Source organism: Dendrobates tinctorius, unplaced genomic scaffold (assembly GCF_039654945.1).
Source record: "Dendrobates tinctorius isolate UK_male_01 unplaced genomic scaffold, ASM3965494v1 ptg000164l, whole genome shotgun sequence".
Classification (NCBI taxonomy): domain Eukaryota; kingdom Metazoa; phylum Chordata; class Amphibia; order Anura; family Dendrobatidae; genus Dendrobates; species Dendrobates tinctorius.
This window is the reverse complement of record NW_027361831.1, coordinates 1,539,699-1,556,670: the sequence shown is the minus strand read 5'-3', so window position 1 is coordinate 1,556,670 and position 16,972 is coordinate 1,539,699. Positions and strand designations below refer to the sequence as shown.

At 47.6% G+C, this 16,972-nt stretch overlaps 1 protein-coding gene across 2 annotated transcripts in view; it reads left to right on the top strand.

Moving 5' to 3' along the window:
* The window catches only part of LOC141052906 (oocyte zinc finger protein XlCOF7.1-like), a 160,646-nt gene that overhangs the window by 120,328 nt on the left and 23,346 nt on the right, over positions 1–16,972 (top strand). The window contains exon 1 of one of the 2 annotated variants that reach the window (XM_073550225.1): positions 6,822–6,915. The exons of the other annotated variant lie outside the window; for it this stretch is intronic. The gene's annotated coding sequence lies outside the window, so the exon portion shown is untranslated. Of the gene's footprint in view, positions 1–6,821; positions 6,916–16,972 lie in introns of those variants that run through there. 2 annotated transcript variants of the gene reach the window in all.

Sequence of the window (16,972 nt, the reverse complement as noted above, 5' to 3'; positions counted from 1 at the left end):
TTATCCACACCCCGACTGTGCTAGAGAATATCTGCCCAGACACGTTTGACCTGACTTTACCAGCGCATATTTTGCGGAGTCACGCTGGGCTCGTATAGGACTGTGGCCCTCACCATTGTTTAGCCACTTCAGTATATGGACTAGGGGAAGTGGAAAGTACCAGAGACCAACCACTGTCACCAGAAGACGGGGGTAAAGTTAATGTAGATAAGCGGGCACCACTGAAATGAAAAAGACCGGGATCTACCATGTGTATAAGACCATGAAATGCAAAGACTGAAGCGAAAAGTATACACAATACATGGGATCAACCTGTACAAAAATATTTATTCAAAAGGTATATAATACAATGTCACTTCACACATAGGCATGATCAAAACAAGTAAAAACATTTAAAAAGCCAAACAGGCAAAAAAGACACGAGCACTGACCAATAGAATATAAACCCGGGACAAAAAGGCACAAAAAGCACTTAGAAAACATAAGGTACATGTTTCTTTTCAATATCCAGGTCACAAATTGATAATAAATGTAAGCAAATATTTAATCGGCATATAACATATACCTAAGAAAGAGAGAGGACAGCAGGGAATAACACCAAAAACCTTTAAATAAGGTGATTACTGGCAGAACCAAGTTCTAGAGAAATATAACAAGGCATAGGTGTAGCTAATACATAGCACCTAAATCATGCATAGAAAATACATAAGGTCATCATACCACATGAGCAGCAATAGTCACCCATGAATCCCTGCCAACAATTGTGAGCCTGGAGTGTCCAAATGGTCACACGGACATGGAGATAAGAAAGTGCTAAGTGCAGGCCCTGAGGGAGGTCAGACCCCACGAGTATCGACAATCAGGGGCATAAGTCGCTTGGGCATCTTACATTTGGCGTAGTTGGCAGGATGCGACTACCTCGCACAAAGAGAGCAGGGAAGATATGACTTGTGTAGCAGATGGAAGAGTGCCGGAATACATGCGGCCCAAATCATAGATTGCAAGATGGTGGCGGTGAAGAGAAGGAGAAACACTGCCTATCGTGGGCGTGGCGGCGCCCGAGAGCGCGAAAAGATGTTCAGCACCCCGAGTGATTGCCTAAAAAGAAGGATGGGCCCGGTGAAGAAAGGCCTCCCCGGAATAGCAGGTACATTGTGGAGGGAGATGTGGTACAGTGTGTGAAAATGCTATGGAAGGGGTTGCAGCTGAAGGCAGAGCCTAGAGTGAAGTGTGACATGGTGGTCGCGTCAGGAGTTCGACCCTGGAAGAGACGGAGTCGGGCGCGCAGGAAGCGTGCCATCGGAAGGCGTCCAGCGCCATCTTCTCTGCAGCGTGGTATAGGTGAGACGCCCCGAGAAGAACTCCTGGAGGAAATGGCTTGCTACATACCAAGAACCAGTGAGAAGTATCGCAGTTGGGGAGGAGGTAGTGATGACGAAATGGAGAAGATCGTTAGCCCCAGGGCCGCAGCAAACAGCCGACAAAAGGGGCTCTTCCGAAGCCACTGCTTCGGCCACCGGTGTTGCTCCAGTGGTTGGTGATGCCCAGCTCCGTATCATGTGTTGGAGCCGAATACTGGCAAAAGAGGTCTCTTCGGCAGGAGCAGAGTGTGATAGCAGTCTGTGCCGAAAAGGTAAGCTTTTCCATTCCAGCACAGGACATTGAGGAACCAGTCCCGATGGAGGAGTCGGAAGGTTCTGAGGACGACAGCATGTCAGGACCTGGAACGGCAGCGGAGGAAGAAGCTGGGCGAGTTGACTGGAGGTGGGTGAGCATAATCTAATGAATGACCCGCTGGTTGCTGACCCCCCTCCGAGCTTAAGCCGTGGTGGATGCCGGTGCAGTATTAATCTAGGGATCCCGACCCCCCCCTTTGAGCATAAACCACGGTGGATGCCGGTGCAATACCCCCCCAAGGACCCGAAGGAGGAAAGAAAGTTTATTAACAGCTTCCTGAGGGGGTGGTTGGAGGGATCCCACGTGTACATACAAAAGTCAATGCAAGATTCTCAGACCATGGGCCGGGTTCTGGAGTTCCATATCAAAAAAGGTTACGGGTTCCTGGAGGAGAAATTCACCACTGACCAGGTCTACATCAGTCGTGACGTGGTAAAACACACCTATTTACCTTCCCACATGCACAGCGTGTACCCATGGGAGATTGTGTATTTCGTGAAATGTAAGTGCTAGAAGGGCTGGGACGCCGCACCTGTGGAATGGCCCTACTCGTGGGAGGACATGTTGGAGCAGGATTGGGAGGTATTCGCTCGAAGGTCCCAGTGGGAGGCCCTGCGGCAGAAGGCCAAGGAGGCTGAAGCAGCTTGACAAAAACAGGACACAGAGGCCCTGAAGGGGTTTGAACAAACTGTAGAATACAGCGCATTCGGTTCTATGGAAGCGGAGTCGGACCAGCTTAATTAGAAGTCAGTGACCAGAGATCGGCTCGTCAGAGGAAGGGGACCCGTCTTGGAAATGCAGGCTGCTGATTTGCCTCAGGGGTCAGTAAAATAATCCACTTTGCTGGGTCAAAGGTTGGGACTGGAGTAGCCACCTTACAGCTAATTCAAGAATTTAACGTGGTGAGCTACGGGCACACCCAAGTGGGCTGCGGAAATGCGGCTGCAGCAGAAGTTGATTCTGGTCCAGAAAAGTTCCCGGACCAGCCATGGAGATGGAAGAGACCACCGTCTCCCACCACTTGAGCTGCCTTCATGGAGGAGAGAAGGAAGGCATGGGCCAAGCCCTGATCAGATGATTGGGCAACAGGTCACATTTGAAGCAGAGATGGAGAAATCTGCAGAAGTTGCCAGTTGCAGCTTATCTTCGTTGGGGGCAATGCCCTTCAATCCTGAAATGAGGATTGTTATGGACTATTTTGATAAGAAAAAAGAAAAGGCCGAAGTTCTGTTGTTTGTTTTGAGTGACTGTTTACATATTGTTCTTTTCTTGTTTTGTTGTGCCTTTTTCTGCTGACGCTCTTAGCGGGTTGTTCCAATCTTTTCCAACCAGGATTGTACCGCTCTGGACTGTGTCGCAACCAGAGGCTATTGATGTGTTGGCCTATCGACATAAATGGACATGGACATCCTGTTCCAGGGTCCTTACTGAGAAGGACCAGTAATGCTGGAAGGTTTTATGGATATGGACTGTCACATTTGCTGTTGCGGGGCCCTTAACTGAGAAGGGCCAGATCTAAGGAGAAGACGTTGGGACCGGCTTACATTCTGATGTGTGATAAAGTTTAATAGGGTTTTTCAATGCATTGTCTCTGTTCTAATGTTTCTTTTAAGGTCTGACATGGTCAGGGATGACCATGATTAAAGTGTGGGGGAATGTAAAGGTGGTGAGAGGTCACAGATTGCTTCCACACCCCCAAGGGTTAAATGTGTATTAAGGACTTGTATGTGGGGACTCAGTCTTGCAGTATGGGCACTGTGGCAATGGCCGTCTGCCCTGTTGGAGCATTGCCAATGTTGGCGGTGGTCGGCGCACGGCTCGTCTCCATTTGGGTTACAGGAACTCCTTTTTTTCGTGTTGGAGCTGTGTGGCGGCCATTGTTGCTGTGGTTTTGTGCTGGTGGCGCAGCACGGTATGGCAAAACTGGGCTGTCTGCCCTGCTGGTGCACTTCCGCTGTGGCTGTGGTCGGTGCATGGCTCTGCTCCATTAGGGTGGTAGGACCCTCTACGAGGTTTGCTGTGATGTTGCAGTGGGCTTCATACAGTTTGATCAGAATGTTAAACTAATAACCGCATGTTCAGTTATATAAATTTTTGCCTAGCAGCATTAGATCATTGTATGATTTTTGGAGGTGCGATTTATGCTTCTTTTTTTTGGTGCATAGCATGTTCTTTCCCTTTTCTTGGACCAGCACTCCTCCCATTTGGCAAAGGTGATTTTTATTACCAGGAGACTGCAAAGTAAGGGGTCTAGCCCATTTTTACTCTCACTGAAGAGCTGGAGGAAGGTGATTTTTCAGTGCTCCTTTCATTTGGTGTGGGTGCTGTGTGGTGGCCGTTGTTGCTGTGGTTTTGTGCTGGTGGGGCGGTGCTGTATGGAGTCATGGGGACTCAGCCTTGCAGCATGGGCGCTGTGGGGCACCAGGCCGTCTGCCCTGCTGGAGCATTGCCGCTGTTAGTGGTGATCGGTGCGCGGCTCCACTTCATTGTGGCTACAGGGATTCCTTTCCTTTGGTTTTGGTGCTGTGTGGCTGCCATTGTTTCTGTGGTTTTGTGCTGGTGGGGCGGCATGGTCTGTCGACACCAGGCTGCACCTCCCAACAGGAGTCACAGGAGCCATGGGCTACTGACTACTGGTATATATGTGGCGCCCCTTAGGCTTCAGTCGCCACAGAGGTACTGCACCTTCTCCTAAGGTGTAGTGCCCCACCATCCAGGTAAGGTGGGAACTCCTAACCACACTCCACACCTGCATCCCACACACAGGATAGTTCAGCAGGGGCCCATCCATGCTTTATGCTGGAAAGGTAATAGAGTACCTTTTGTGGTCCCTGGCTTCATAACACGAGATGGGCTGGGCGGTGGGTGGAGTTAGTATAGAAGGAAGGGAAGGAGAAGAGACGTAGACCTGAAACTACAGCTTCCATAGAAAGATAGAACAGATCGGAATGAAGGAGAACAGAAGGACGGTGGGAAGTGGGTTGGAGAGATAGACAACCCTTCCAGTCCAGAGCGTAAGACCGGGCCCGGTCCCCGAGGTTGATCAGATCCTTAATATCCAGAAACAGACACCGGTGGAGTAGTGAGCCGCTAACGCCTTACTCCCATTATAGACTTGGGACACAAGAGCAACTGAATAGTGAGCCGGGACTCTGGAGATAGAGATCCCTGATCAGGCTACAGCTGTCTGTCATACAAGTAAGGGTCGTAGGAACCCGAGACAAGAGGCACTCCATGGAACCACGGTACTGGGGTACTTCACACTTAAAGGCGCATTAGAGGAGACGTTCAGGAAGGTACATGTTGGCGGAGTGTTGGATTTGTGGTATTTGAATGCAGAGTTGGTCGGATTATCGTTTTTTGATCCCACCATTACAGACAATGAAAAGTTGTTAATGGCTAATAAATTGCTCAGTAGCACAGATGAACCATCAGAGCACGCTAGGGTTGTAAATCCAAAAGTTAGGAAAGAAAAATTAAAAGAGGTAGGAAGTAACCGACTTTAACGACCTTCTGACAAAAGATGAAGAACAAAAGCAATATGTCCTGCAAGTTGTAAGCAAATGCCGAGCATTATATTCTGACGTTTCAAAAACTACTTTAACAAAAGCTCTAGAATAGATTAGATAACTATGTAAAATTATCAACTCATGTAGGTTAGTGTGCTCTGATGGTTCATCTATGCTACTGAGCAATTTATTAGCCATTAACAACTTTTCATTGTCTGTAATGGTGGGATCAAAAAACGATAATCCCACCAACTCTGCATTCAAATACCACAAATGGTTCGAAAATTTGGTCAGGGCTATTTCTGCAATGTTGTTGTCACATTTCTTTATAGTCTAACAGACTATGCAAAATACCTAAATCTTAAAATACCTCAATTTGGATTTTTTCAAACTTTGAGCGACGAGCGGCACGGGTTAACGTCGTTTGATCGAGCTCAAATTTTGGCTCTCTCAATATCTGGAAAGGGGAATCGTTTTGTGGGGTCCAGACGAACAAGATTCTGACATTTTTTCCCCCCCATATGAGATCCGGTCACCCTAGTGTACACAACAACTCCGCTCCATACTCCTCATACACACAGCTCTGCTCTGTACATGTTGTGCCCATCACACATGCTACTCCACTCTGCACATATCGTACACATGCGACTCCGCTCCGTACAACTCGTGTGCGCATACGCGGCTCCACTCCGTACACCTCGTACACACGTGGCTCCGCTCCGTACACCTCGAACACACACGGCTCTGCTACATACACCTCGTACACACACACGGCTCCGCTCCGTAGGCCTCGTACACACACACGGCTCCGCTCTGTACGCCTCGTACACACGCAGCTCCGCTCCGTACACCTCGTACACACACGGCTCCGCTCTGTACGCCTCGTACACACACGGCTCCGCTCCGTACACCTCGTACACACGCGGCTCCGCTCCGTACACCCCGTACACACGCGGCTCCGCTCCGTACACCTCGTACACACGCGGCTCCGCTCCGTACACCTCGTACACACGCGGCTCTGCTCCGTTCGCCTCGTACACACGCGGCTCCGCTCCGTACACCTCGTACACACATGGCTCCGCTCCGTACACCTCGTACACCCGTGGCTCCGCTCCGTACACCTCGTACACACATGGCTCCGCTCCGTACACCTCGTACACCCGTGGCTCCGCTCCGTACACCTCGTACACACGCGGCTCCGCTCCGTACACCTCGTACACACATGGCTCCGCTCCGTACACCTCGTACACACGCGGCTCCGCTCCGTACACCTCGTACACACGCGGCTCCGCTCCGTACACCTCGTACACACGCGGCTCCGCTCCGTACACCTCGTACACACACGCTCCGCTCCGTACACCTCGTACACACACCTGGCTCCGCTCCGTACACCTCGTACACACACGCTCCGCTCCGTACACCTCGTACACACGCGGCTCCGCTCCGTACACCTCGTACACACACGGCTCTGCTCCGTACACCTCGTACACACGGCTCTACTTCGTACACCTCGTACACACACGGCTCTGCTACATCCCCCTGTAAACCCCTCCTGACCCCACACAGAAACTTCCCCTCATCCAGCACCATAACAACCAGCACAGCAGAGTCCTGCATACACTGAGGCCCCTGATCATGTGACCCCTGACTCCTCCCCTCCTGTGACCTCATCCCAGGTCCTGTGCGCACAGAGCAGCCATATATGTGGAATGCGGCTCTGCAGGTGGAGGTAGGTGCTGGAGATTCCCCATTACTGGGCACAGGGGGGCAGTAACCCCTTCATTACTGGGCACAGGGGGCAGTAACCCCTTCAGTGCTGAGACTGTTTTGTTGCCACTCTCTAGGAATCATACACTTAGTTTTGATAGAAGCTGCAGTAACGCCTCAACAAGCAGTGAATGATGCCTGAAAATGCACTTTTAGGCTAAGTGCCCACATTGCAGAAATGCTGTGGAAATGTCAGCAGCATTTCTGCAACTCCCTGCAGCGGGTAAAACGCATGCGGAATTTGCATGAGTTTTCCCACAAAACAGGCGTTTTTAGCTTGCAGAATGCTTGCGCTTTTCCAAGCAATTTGAAGCATCGCTTGGAAAAGTGGTTGACAAGTGTGACCAACGTTTTACTATTGATGCTGCTTATGCAGCCCCCGATGCCCGAGTGGTGATGCGGCCCCCGATCTCCTCAGCGACACTGTCAGCAAGTTCCGTTCCCAGGCGTGCTTTGCGCAAAGGACCTTTGATGATGTCACGCTCGCGTGACCGCTACGTCATCTGGGGTGATTCTCGCAAAGCACGCCTGGGAATGGATAATGCCGGCAGTGTGGCTGAGAGGTGAGTAGGCTCCAGGGGCTGTCAGAGGGTAAGTATATCCCGATTTTTTTTTTATTTTTTTTATTTATTTTAATTCTATTTTTTACAGGAATATGGTACCCAGGGCATAGAGAGTCTCCTCTTCTCCAGACTCTGGGTACCATCCGCACATGAGACGCTCACTTTATGCATGGTGGGCATAGCCACATGCGTAAAGTGAGCGATTCAATGCAATCCTATGGCGGCAGAATCACCGCGATTCCGCAAAAATAATGACATTGCTGCGGATTTTACCACTATGCGATTCCGCAGCGAAAAATCCACAGCATTGGCACAGCAACTGCGGAATCCCATAAGATTGCATGGGGATGCGTTTTATTAGTGTTTTTTAAGCACTTGCAATTCCGCAACTCCCTGCCGCGGGAAATACGCGAGAAATCCGCATGCGGAATTCCTGCGAAAAACTAGCATTTTGCAAGCGTAATCAGCTTGCAGAATACTAGCGTTTTCTAAGAGATCTGTCGCATCGCTTGGAAAACTGACAGGTAGGTCACACTCGTCAAACATAGTGTTTGACAAGTGTGACCAACTTTTTACTTTTGAGGCTGCCTATGCGGCATCAGTAGTAAAAAGATCTAATGTTAAAAATAATAAAATAAAAAATCGTGATATTCTCACCTTCCGGCGGCCCCCACAGCCTTCCTGATCCTCGCAATGCTCCCGGCAAGTCCCGTTCCCAGCGATGCCTTGCGAGAATGACCCCAGATGGTGTAGCATCTTGCGAGTCCACTACATCATCACAGGTCATTGTCGCAAGGCATCACTGGGAACGGGGACTTGCCGGGAGTATCGCTGAGGCCTAGGGACGCTGCGGGGGACGCCGGAAGGTGAGAATATCACGATTTTTTATTTTAATTCTAGCTTTTACAGGGATATGGTACCCAGGGCCTGGAGGAGAATCTCCTCTCCTCCGGACCGTGGGTACCATCCGTACATTTTCCGATTTGCACATGTTGGGCATAGCCACATACAGAAAGTATGCGGAACAATGCATTCCTATGTGTGCGGAATTCCCGCGATTCTTCAAAAAGAATGAGCATGCTGCGTTTTTTTCCGCGATGCGATTCCGCCGTGGAAAAATACGCAGCATTAGCACATCATGTGCGGAATGCCATTGACTACAATGCGTTTTTGCGGTGAAAAAAGGCAGCAAAAATGCATAAAATCCGCGGGAATTCCACACGTGTGCACATAGCCTTACTAGCAGTATAGTGATGGAACTAATGCTGGAGCAGGTGATGAAATTATCACCTGTGCAATACTAAGGATATTGTGAAAACTTAACCTATTGTTAGGTCTTGAGGATCTGAGTTGAGAAACATTAGCCTAGTGTTTGGCAGATCTGGTCCTTCCACTGAGTGCCTCCTTGTGACCACTGCATTGCAGCTTCATGTTACTTTGTTGTCCACACTTCATTAAAAGTGTTGTCACCTTTCCAAAATTGAGGGTAAACAACTTTGTGTTAAGCATGTGATGCTCGTTCATACTCGCCTGTGGCAAGTAACTGGTGTGGGCAATATGAAAATTACACCTAGAGCCAAATAGAAAGGGGAGAAGTTGACTCAATGTTTGCATTGTGTGTCTGTGTGTGCCACACTAAGGCTACTTTCACACATCAGGTTTTCGGCATCAGGCGCGATCCGACGTCGTGCCGGAACGCCGGATCCGGCAAATGTTTTGTAAAACCTGATGTGCCGGATCCGGTTTTCTGCCGGATCCGTCTTGTTCTTGACAGACAAAACCGGATCCGTCTCATCCGGTTCATCCGTTTTTCTATCCGTTTTTCGACGGATTACGCCGGATCCGGTTTTTAAAATTGACCCTTGTGGCCTTCCGAACGGGATTGGCTACTGGAAAACTATATATACCGTGTTCCTACAGCCCTTCTTTGACAGGTTGTAGAGGAGAAAGTGCAGGTTGGAGAGAAGAGCAAGTTACTGGCGAAGATGGATGTTGTGATTGGAAATATTTTGAAGAATTTGGCGGATTTTATAGCAGAGGCGAATCGTTTGAGGGTGATTGTTCTGGAGGAGAGAGCGAGACAGCAGCGCATCAGGCATCGTAGACGACGTTTGTGGATCCACCCCATCACAGCCAAGAGAATGACGCGTGGGGTCTATTCTACACTCTGCATGGACCTTCGACGAAACCCGGATAAATTTTTTGGATATGTTCGGATGAAAATGGAGAATTTTGATTACTTGGTGGAGCGCATTGCACACCTCATAAGAAAAGCGGACACCTATTGCCGCTTCTCTGTTTCACCCGCAGAGCGTCTGATGGTGACTTTAAGGTAAGCCACATTTATTGGATGTGATCGCATCAGAGCACACTTTCACTGCAATCTTGTTGGTGGTAGTTTGTATCTCCAAGTGTTATAGCTGAGTTTTGGTATGTAATGCTGTGATTTAAAACTAATTGATTGTTTGTTAATTCCCCACAGATTTCTTGCAACTGGAGAATCCCTTTCGTCACTGCATTTCCAGTACAGACTCGGGATTTCCACCATATCTGGAATAGTGAAGTACACATGCCGTGCACTGTGGGACTCCTTAGCTGAAGAGTTTTTACCAGAGCCCACAACAGAGAGGTGGATTGAAATTGCTGACAAGTTTCAACAGATATGTCAGTTTCCCAACTGCTTGGGCGCTGTGGACGGGAAACATATCCGCATTGTAAAGCCAGCCGGATCGGGATCGGAATATTTCAATTACAAGAAATATTTTTCAATTGTCCTCATGGCCATCGCTGACGCGGAATACAAATTTATTGCTGTTGATATTGGGGCCTATGGCCGCTCCAATGACTCTCAAGTTTTCAAACTGTCTGCCATGGGGCGTAAACTGTATGGAAACACCTTCCAGTTCCCTTCCCCTAGACCGCTGCCACAAACATCTGGTCCACCTATGCCATTTGTCTGTGTAGGGGATGAAGCCTTCCAGCTGTCAGAACACCTTTTGAAACCGTACTCTAGCAGAGGATTGTCAAGAACAAAACGCATTTTTAATTACCGCCTCACAAGAGCAAGAAGAATGGTTGAATGTACCTTTGGTATTCTGACAGCCAAATGGCGGGTCCTATTGACTGCGATCAACCTCAAGACAGAAACTGTGGACGAGGTGATCAAAGCTTGCGTGGTACTCCACAATTTTGTTATCTGCAAGGAACCCATTTCCATTGAGGACACCTCTGAAGAAACCACCTTGCAAGATTACCATGACATTACCACTAGAAGTTCTGTGACGGTTTCAGTAATGAGGGACAATTTTGCACTATACTTTATGTCACCTCAAGGCAGAGTACACTGGCAGGATGACAGAGTGTGAAAGATTTGTGCCCTTAACCAAACTTGTGTACCTTCTGTACCAACAGTATATACCTTTGCCAACCAAAGTTGGCTATCTTGTCATGGTCTCTATTTTTAGCTTTAGGCCACAGGTGTGTACCTGGTTGTGTTTGATACAAAGTATTTCACCTTTTAACAAAAGTTGTGTACATTGTTAGGAAATCACCAACAATAAACACAACTTTTTAGGTGAAATACTTTGCTTCAAACACAACCAGGAACACAACTGTGGCAAAAAGCTAAAATTTACCCACAGTTATATACCTGGTTTTGAATACCTTTTTACCTTTTAAATACCCTGTATTTAACCTTTTTTTTAAACATATTTCGCCGCAGAAAGAAATGACAGACAACCAGTGTAAACAATAATTTAACTTTTATTTAAAATATTTTTTTTTTGTAAACTGTTTTTAAAGTTAAAAAAACTTTTTTAATAAAGGATTGAAACCAACTGGGCATTTTTATTACAAAACACATCATAAATCTGTGTAGTGTGGGGTGGAAATACTGCTGGAGGGGCTGCGGGACACTTCGACAATGGGAGTGTGGAGAGAGGACTGGGATCGTGGTGGGGAAGGAACAGTTAGAGGTGAAGGTGTGGAAAAAGCTACAGAATGGGTGGACATGTGGGAGGCAGAAGAGGTGGTGGGAGGTGGAGTGGAGGGTTGGGCAGGGACTGTAGGAGCAGATGATGTTGATGGAAAGTTGTATGGGGAAGGAGTTTGGTACGGGGAAGGAGTTTGGTACGGGGCAGGTTGCTGGAAGTGGGGAGATGTCTGGTACTGGGGAGGTTGCTGGTACTGGGGAGGTTGCTGGTATGTAATAGGAGGGGGAGGATGGAAAGTGGCTGGAGGGGGTGCAGATGTAATAGGAGGGGGAGGATAGAAAGTGGCTGGAGGGGGTGCAGGTGGAGGAACTACAGTGGTGGGAGGTGGAGGTTGGGAGGTAACCTGCTGTAGAGCACCGTGGCACGAATGCATTACATGCATCTGCTGGGTAGGAGATAGTGTTGCCATGCGCTCCACAACAGACCTGAAAAAGGTGTGGTTTGGCGAAGATCTTGCTTCTGAATGCATGGTTTGCAGAAGTGTCTTCACCTCCAGAATGCTGGAGTTGATCTGCTGAAAGCCTGCGGAGATTTGCTCTGACAAGACTTTTAGACAGTTCTGGAAAGATGCATTCAGATGCAAGAACTCTGGCGCATAACTCTTTTCCTGACCCCTCTGCCGCTGCCGCCCAGTACCCGCAGGTGTACTAGAGGTGGCAGGGGCAGAAGGGTGGGGTAAAGGGAAAGCGATCTCCTCACCAGCAGCTTCATGTAATGTAGGCGGCCACGATGCTCCTGTGCTGGTGGATGGGACAGATGGGTCGAATGTGTGGGAAGGCTGGGAAGGTGCAGATGTACCGGGGCGGTCGAAGTGTCCCTCGGTGCCGGTCTCCTCAGGGATCGCCTCAGAAGGTTCCAATCGTGCAGGCTCCCGAGTGCTGCTCACCGTGCTGTGGAATAAAGAGAAAAAAACCAATTAAAATAGTGACATGGTATGGCCCTGGCTGAAAAAAAAAAGTTACATCTAAACATTTTTTTGTCACATGTGGTGTGTAATATTTACCTTCTGGTGAGCATTGTCTCCCGGAGGAACGACAGGGCTCGTGCATACTTGTACTTGCTCCTGCGTCCTCCAGATCCACTCGGGACCCGCATCTCTTTATTGAACTCCTTCTTGAAACGATCCCTCACAGACCGCCACCGCTTCACAATTCTCTCCCCTGAAACGAGAAAGGACAAAGTGGTTAGTATACAACATCAGTGTTTCCCAAACTCCAGTCCTCATGGTCCCCAGGGGTCATGTTTTCAGGATTTCCAAAGTAAATAGAAATCCTGAACACATGATCCGTGGGGACCACGAGGACTGGAGTTCGGGAAACACTGGTTTAAATCAAGCAACCGGTACTGTATATACTTACGCTCTTTAATCTGGGCCCGAGCTTCGAGGTCCTCCCAGCGGTCCACAAGGAGCGAACAGATTTGCTCCCAGAGTCGTCGGGTAACGATAAGGTCAGCGTGGCGGCGGTCAGCCATATTCCAGAGCGGCTCCCTTTCTCTGACGAGATCGATGAGGTGGTCCACATCAATCCCTCCATCCTCACCGTCAGAGTCGGGAGCACGCTGTGAAGGCTGTTAAAGAAAAAGACAAAAATAACATAATTAGCCTCCACAAAAGAAATGAAATAAAAAGTGCAAAAAAACAAAGCAAAAATATTTATACTTACACGCTGGTGACCGCCGCGTTGCTGTCGCCGACGACCCTGGGAGGCACTGCGAGGACCTCTTGGCCGAGCACCAGATTGGGAAGACTAGAGAAGAAAACAAAAAATGTTATGTCTTTGGATGTAGGCATTTGTTTGCTGTGTGTGGTCTGCAGAACATTGTTTTCTATGTGTTGTGTGTAGTGTGATGTTGTGTTTCTGCGTTTGATGCAAAAAACTTACCAATTGTGAGCCCACTCCAAGTGTCTGTCCACCCCTTCCTTCTTCTTCTGGGAGCTCCTCTTCATCTTGTGATTCCTGTTTTGAAATAAAAGGCAATGAATAGACATACAGTGGGGAAAAAAAGTATTTAGTAAGTCAGCAATAGTGCAAGTTCCACCACTTAAAAAGATGAGAGGCGTCTGTAATTTACATCATAGGTAGACCTCAACTATGGGAGACAAACTGAGAAAAAAAAATCCAGAAAATCACATTGTGTTTTTTTTCATTTTATTTGCATATTATGGTGGAAAATAAGTATTTGGTCAGAAACAAAATTTCATCTCAATACTTTGTGATATATCCTTTGTTGGCAATGACAGAGGTCAAACGTTTTCTGTAAGTCTTCACAAGGTTGCCACACACTGCTGTTGGTATGTTGGCCCATTCCTCCATGCAGATCTCCTCTAGAGCAGTGATGTTTTTGGCTTTTCGCTTGGCAACACGGACTTTCAACTCCCTCCAAAGGTTTTCTATAGGGTTGAGATCTGGAGACTGGCTAGGCCACTCCCGGACCTTGAAATGCTTCTTACGAAGCCACTCCTTCGTTGCCCTGGCGGTGTGCTTTGGATCATTGTCATGTTGAAAGACCCAGCCACGTTTCATCTTCAATGCCCTTGCTGATGGAAGGAGGTTTGCACTCAAAATCTCACGATACATGGCCCCATTCATTCTTTCATGTACCCGGATCAGTCGTCCTGGCCCCTTTGCAGAGAAACAGCCCCAAAGCATGATGTTTCCACCACCATGCTTTACAGTAGGTATGGTGTTTGATGGATGCAACTCAGTATTCTTTTTCCTCCAAACACGACAAGTTTTGTTTCTACCAAACAGTTCCAGTTTGGTTTCATCAGACCATAGGACATTCTCCCAAAACTCCTCTGGATCATCCAAATGCTCTCTAGCAAACTTCAGACGGGCCCGGACATGTACAGGCTTAAGCAGTGGGACACGTCTGGCACTGCAGGATCTGAGTCCATGGTGGCGTAGTGTGTTACTTATGGTAGGCCTTGTTACATTGGTCACAGCTCTCTGCAGTTCATTCACTAGGTCCCCCCGCGTGGTTCTTGGATTTTTGCTCACCATTCTTGTGATAATTCTGACCCCACGGGATGGGATTTTGCGTGGAGCACCAGATCGAGGGAGATTATCAGTGGTCTTGTATGTCTTCCATTTTCTAATTATTGCTCCCACAGTTGATTTCTTCACTCCAAGCTGGTTGGCTATTGCAGATTCAGTCTTCCCAGCCTGGTGCAGGGCTACAATTTTGTTTCTGGTGTCCTTTGACAGCTGTTTGGTCTTCACCATAGTGGAGTTTGGAGTCAGACTGTTTGAGGGTGTGCACAGGTGTCTTTTTATACTGATAACAAGTTTAAACAGGTGCCATTACTACAGGTAATGAGTGGAGGAAAGAGGAGACTCTTAAAGAAGAAGTTACAGGTCTGTGAGAGCCAGAAATCTTGATTGTTTGTTTCTGACCAAATACTTATTTTCCACCATAATATGCAAATAAAATGAAAAAAAAAACAGACAATGTGATTTTCTGGATTTTTTTTTCTCAGTTTGTCTCCCATAGTTGAGGTCTACCTATGATGTAAATTACAGACGCCTCTCATCTTTTTAAGTGGTGGAACTTGCACTATTGCTGACTGACTAAATACTTTTTTTCCCCACTGTATATTACAGAGAAGATGGATTTTGGAAATAAAAACTTACCGTCAAACGCTGACGATGCGAGGGAGGGCTCCCAGAAGAAGATGTGCTGTCTTCCTCATGGCCAGACTCCATGGCTGTGGGTGGTGTTGCTGCTGCATCTATTGGGCGGCTGTTGAATAAAGAGAAACAAAGGGCCAATGAATATCTTGATATTCCATAGCCCTAGTTTGAAGGAATGGGGGATTTGATAATTACCGTCTCTCATCTGCTGCTGGACTCCCCTCCCGTTGTTCAGCATGCTGCTCCATTTGGGGTGGTGCTGATGGTGCTGCTGCAGATGTCTGCTGCCTTCTCCTGCTCCTGGTTCTTGGCTTGGGTGGCATGTTGGGTGTGGCTGAGGGTCCCATTGTCTTGCTTTTATATATGTCTTGTGGGCAGAGCTACTGAGCATGCTCAGACCAAAAAAAACGGATCCGGCCACCGGATCCGGCTGTCGCCGGATCAGGCGCATTGCGGCGCTCATAGGCTTTCATTGTATGAAAAAGCCGTTTTTTCCAGACGCCGGATCGCGTCACATTGCCGGATCCGGCGAAAATCCGATGAAACGCATGGCCATCCGGCTCGATCCGGCTCTAATGCAAGTCAATGGGGGGGAAACCGGATCCGGCATTGCATTTCGCCGGATCCGGTTTTTGTCAAAAGCGCCGGATCGCGCCTGACGGCGAAAACCTGATGTGTGAAAGAGGCCTAAGCATGGATCCCTAAATCACATTGAACAACTGTGAAGAGACCTTAAAATTGCTGTTGGGAGAAGGCGCCTTCAAATATGAGTGAACTGGAGCAGTCTTCAAAAGAAGAGTGGTCCAAAATTCCAGTGGAGAAGTGTAAGAAGCTTGTTGATGGTTATAGGAATCTCTTGATTGCAGTCAATTTTTCCAAAGGGTGTGCAACCAAATATTAAATTGAGGTGGCCAACAATTTTGTTGTGTCAATTTTTTTTTAGTTTGTTTAATTATATCCAATCTGTCTTTTTTCAGTTTTTTTTGTGTTGTTCCAATACCCAAATAGGAAATAAACATGTGTATAACAAAACATGTATATGCAATTATTTTTGGTAGAAATACTCCCAATTTTTGTAACAGTTTCAAGGGTACCAAAACTTTCTGCCATTACTGTATATAAAATGGAGGAGACTTTCTCGATCTTTCTCTGTGTACCTCAGATAAAATGGAGGATTTCTCTGTGTACCACATCTAAGATGGAAGAGGCCTTCTCTATCTCTCTCTGAGTACCTCAAATAAGATGGAGGAGACTATGTACCTCAGATATTATGGAGGAGGCTCTCTTTTTAGTGTACCTCAGATAAAATGGAGGCTCTATCTCTATGAACCTCAGATAAGATGGAGGAGGCTCTCTGTGTACCTCAGATAATATGGAGGAGGCTCTCTTTTTAGTGTACCTCAGATAAAATGGAAGCTCTATCTCTATGAACCTCAGATAAGATGGAGGAGACTCTCTCTGTGTACCTCAGATAAGATGGAAGAGGCTCTCTATGTGTACCTCAGATAAGATGGAGGAGGCTTTCTCTATCTCTCTCTGTGTACCTCAGATAAGATGGATGAGACTCTCTCTATATGTGTACCTCAGATAAGATGGAGGAGGCTCTCTCATTTAGTGTACTCAGATAAACTGGAGGAGGCTCTTTCACTTAGTGTACTTCAGATAAGATGGAGGAGAATCTCTCTCCATGTACCTCAGACAAACTAGAGTTGGCTCTCATTTAGTTTACTCAGATAAACTGGAGGAAGCTCTCTTTTAGTGTACTCAGATAAAATGGAGGAGGCTCTCTCTCTTGTACCTCAGATAATATGGAGGAGGCTCTCTTTTTA